This window comes from Oryx dammah, unplaced genomic scaffold, assembly GCF_014754425.2.
Source record: "Oryx dammah isolate SB20612 unplaced genomic scaffold, SCBI_Odam_1.1 HiC_scaffold_3, whole genome shotgun sequence".
NCBI classification, from domain to species: domain Eukaryota; kingdom Metazoa; phylum Chordata; class Mammalia; order Artiodactyla; family Bovidae; genus Oryx; species Oryx dammah.
In genome coordinates, this window is record NW_024070187.1 from 72,940,221 (window position 1) to 72,944,489 (window position 4,269).

The 4,269-nt window shown below is 35.8% G+C and overlaps 1 pseudogene; it reads left to right on the forward strand.

The window, feature by feature from the left end:
• Positions 1 to 216: 216 nt before the first annotated feature.
• Positions 217 to 1,779, forward strand: LOC120861591 (annotated as a pseudogene).
• Positions 1,780 to 4,269: the final 2,490 nt, after the last annotated feature.

Sequence of the window (4,269 nt, forward strand, 5' to 3'; positions counted from 1 at the left end):
GCCACCTGGGAAGCCCATGGAAAATAAGGAAATGTAACTAATAATGATTTGTGTAAGTTAATTTACATAGGCAAAAGAAATAATCTAGAAATAAACATTTGCCTTAATAATATAATGCTAACCAAACTTCTTAGGGAATATTGGAGAAAAATGCAGTTTTAATTTTAATATGCACATGAGATCAATTAATGTACCACATATGCAAATATAAAGGCAATGACCCTGATTCTGAATGCTTGTTATTTCTGGAGTCGGCATATGGTGCTCTCTAATAGCAGACGTAATGATTTCAATAAATTAGCTGCTAATGCCATGTAATGCACTCTGATTTGTGTTAATTCAGGCATTGCTTAGCAATTTCATGTTAATTTTTTAAAGAAATCAGTTGTTAAGGCAGTATTAGAATTTTGTTATGCATTAAGAGTTTAAAAATGGTAAGAATAAGAATATTTTAATTCAGATATTTTAGTAAGACAAAAACAGCTTCACAAAGTAGGGATGCAGAATGTGATTCACAACATTTAAATAAGAATTTGTTTCTAATAATCCAAAGTTTAAAAAAATATTGCTTACTTTGAACAATAATCATGGCAAAAGGTCAAAGGATTTATAATGCTCATATTAAAATAGCTGATGCTGAATGCCCCTCTTAAAGTCTTTTCTACCCTTATTATTTTTATTTGTCTGTGGAACATGACAAGGTTAGTCTGGTACTTACTGGTGTGGTGGAGGTAATCGTTGTAGAAGTAATATTCACAGATATGTACATACATGTAGGTATATGAATTATATATACATATATAATGTTATATTATCAAATTATATATACATATATGTCTCACAGACTTAAATAACAAACTTATGGTTGCCAGGCAGGAAGGATGGGGAGAAGGGATAGTTCAAGATTTTGGGATCCTCATGTACACACAGCTATATTTAAAATGGATAACCAATAAGGTCCTACTGTAGGACATGAGGAACTCTGCTCAACGTTATATGTGGTAGCTTGAATGGGGGAGAAGTTTGGGGGAGAATGGATACATTTATATATATGACTGAGTCTCTCTGCTGTCCACCTGAAACTATCACAACATTGTTAATGAGCTATACTCCAATACAAAATAAATAATTAAAAAAGAAACATCCACAGATATAGGCAGACATGTATGTATGTTAACTATATATGCTACATAACATGCTAGTTAATTAGTTTTATGAACTTATTAAAGGTAAGATACTCTACAAGAGAAAAACATTTTCTTTTTGAACTATTCCAAGTAAAATCAAGAAGCTTTTTCTCTCTTTGAGGAAAATGTGGTTGCTGCTGAAGTGGAGCCCAATGCTACCTGTTCCTGCTCCAGAATGATGGCTGTTTGCTCTGCCCAGGAACAAGTAGGTCAGGAAGCTGCCCCACAGACTTGGCCTTTAAAAATACCAGCAAGACTCCAGCAAAGCCAGAGGTGGCCATTCACTGGATTAGGAACACTCTCACCAGCCCCAATGTGAAGTCCCTAGAGAAGGTATATGCTAACCTGATCAGAGGCACAAGGAAAAAGAATCTCAAAGTGAAAGTATCTGTTCGGATGCTTACCAAGACTGAGAATGACTACAAGGGAAACTCCTTGTGCTGAAGCTTCTAAGATTTGGGATTGATTCCAGATAAGGATCCACAAGTGACTCCTTGATCTTATGCAGGGTCTTTCTGAGGTTGTCAAGCAGATCCCTTCCATTAGTACTGAGCCAGGAGTCCAGGTGGAAGTCACCATTGCTGATATCTAAATCAATCTTTGTAATAAATTGATAAGTATTTTGAAAAGAAGCTTTATCTTTGGTCTTACAGAGATGGATTAATTATAAACTTCAGCTTATAAAAAGCTAATAAACATGAATATTTCCTATATGACTCTTGTGGGAGAATAAAAAAAAATACAAATGAATACCAAAAAAATACAAAGTTAAAATTGTCCATTTTTCTTAACATCTCATTTAACTTTCTACACTTCAGTTTCCTTACTAGGAATGGGTGGATGATAATTAACTCATACAACTTTTATGGGAATTGAATGAGGTAAGATACACAAAGTGCCTGGCCAATGGAAAAGATTAAAGGCCTGTTGGTAAAGTGTGGCTAAATGCAAAATGCATAATGTTGCTTGATCAAGCACAGGTGTTTCCTACCTAAATCCTTTTCTATCCATTCTCCACATTACAGCTAGTGTTACAGCCAGCATAAAACATAAATCTGATTCACATTATGACTCCTTTGCTTAACATTCTTCAAATGATACATCTAAGAAAAAAGCCAGCCTCCTTACTGGGAAATACAAAACCCTTCACATTCTGACATCTATTTTCTTATGCTGTCTGTCTTTGTAAATCATGTCTGTCAGTCTGTCCAAGCTAAACTATTTGTATTTACCTGAATAGGAGACCGTGTTAAATGTCCTCATGCACAATTAAAACAGTATCCCTTCTGCCTGAAGTGCTTGCCATGATTTCAGTTTCTCAGGGAATTCCTACTGATACTTCTAGCCTCTGGGTTGTGATCACTGACAAACCTGAGTAAATATTTCAAATCTCATCATTCCCACAATGCCTTGAATACCTTATACTTGAGCATATTGCAGTACATAGAAATTTGTTTCCAGGTCTCTCTACTGTAGGCTCTTAACATTACCAAGATTAGTACTGTACTTAATATATCTGTAAATGCACAATACTTAATATAGACTGTAGCATATAGTATACTTTCAGTGACTATTTCCTAATTCTTATGTTGAAGACGATGCAGAAATTGAGCTCACAAGATGTTCTGCCATTATGAGAAATTAGGGCTTAAATGGATCTTGGAATTTCAACTAAATCCTGCATTTATGAGATACTATTCCTGTTTCTCAGAAGCTGTGTTTCCATGCCTAATTCTGAAATGTTAAATTCATCTGTTTTTAGTTATAAATACTGGAAATATTGTTTTATTTCCCCATGATGTAATCTTTGCTTTTTCCTACAGGGTACTCTGTGTCTCACTGGCTCAGGAAAGCTTATCATCTCCATGAAGAGAAGAGAAGGTACAGCAAATTAAGTCAGTGCTAACCAGGAGATGAGCATTTTAACGTTTCACTCCCTCCTCTAAGACAAAGTTAGAGGTGCCGTGAAGGAGTTGTGACTTGTGAATCTTCTCAATGATGTGACCATACACAAGAGACCAAAAATCACCCAGGGCCCATATAGAAGTAGGTGACAGATACAGAACCACAGTCTTAAAGGGAGTGGGAGCTTTAAAGCTTGTTTTTCTTTTGTTTATAGTTGGGATTCTCAGAATCTATGGAGTCACAAAATTACTTCATTGTGGTTGGGGAGGGCAACTGTCTGTGTTAGAAACTCCAGTACTTCCCAAAGGTTTGCCTGTGCTGGTTCTCATTACTGTCTAGTTCACTGCGACTCTTACACCTTAATTAGCTGTGGCCCATATCATCACTTCAGTGAGATATTAAGGTATTGATTCACATTTGCTTTGACTATTGGAGTCAGACAATGTGCCTTCTAATATAGAATGTCCTGACATGCTAAAGTGGTCAAGTGGCTACTTTAGGAATTTTTTTTTACAGACAGACTCTTTTTTTTTTTAAGTATAAAAGCTACCTTTTCTCACACATCTATAGTTGCATAAAATACTGAGGTTTTAAAAAAGTTTCTAAACATTTCAAGTAATTCCAAAAATGACTTTACTCATAGGTTCACATATTATAATATTCATGTATAATATTTTAGACATCTTGCTTAATTGATGTTGAATCATTAAAAAGTTTCATATGTGTGTAAGTTCCTGTAGGATAGGAAAATATTCTTGGAGTATATGTCTTTTTTGATTTCTTTTTTCTAATAAGCCATATATAATCCTTTAAAGTCAAAACAAGCAGAAGTTTGGGTGCTTATAAGGGCTAGGATGTGTTGATACAGTGGGCTTCCCAGGTGGCACTAGTGGTAAAGAACCCACTTTCCAATCCAGGAGATGTAAGAGACTCAGGTTTGATCCCTAGATTGGGAAGATCCCCAGGAGGAGGGCATAGCAACTCACTCCAGTGCTCTTGCCTAGAGAATCCCATGGACAGAAGAGCCTGATGGGCTACCGTCCATAGGGTCACAAAGAGTCAGACATGATTAAAGCAACTTAGCACAGCACAGCATGGGTATTGATCCAGCAATCTAAACTAAGTATCTGTGCAGAATGAGAAATGCTCATGAATTTCAGTGCATAAAATTGGGGTA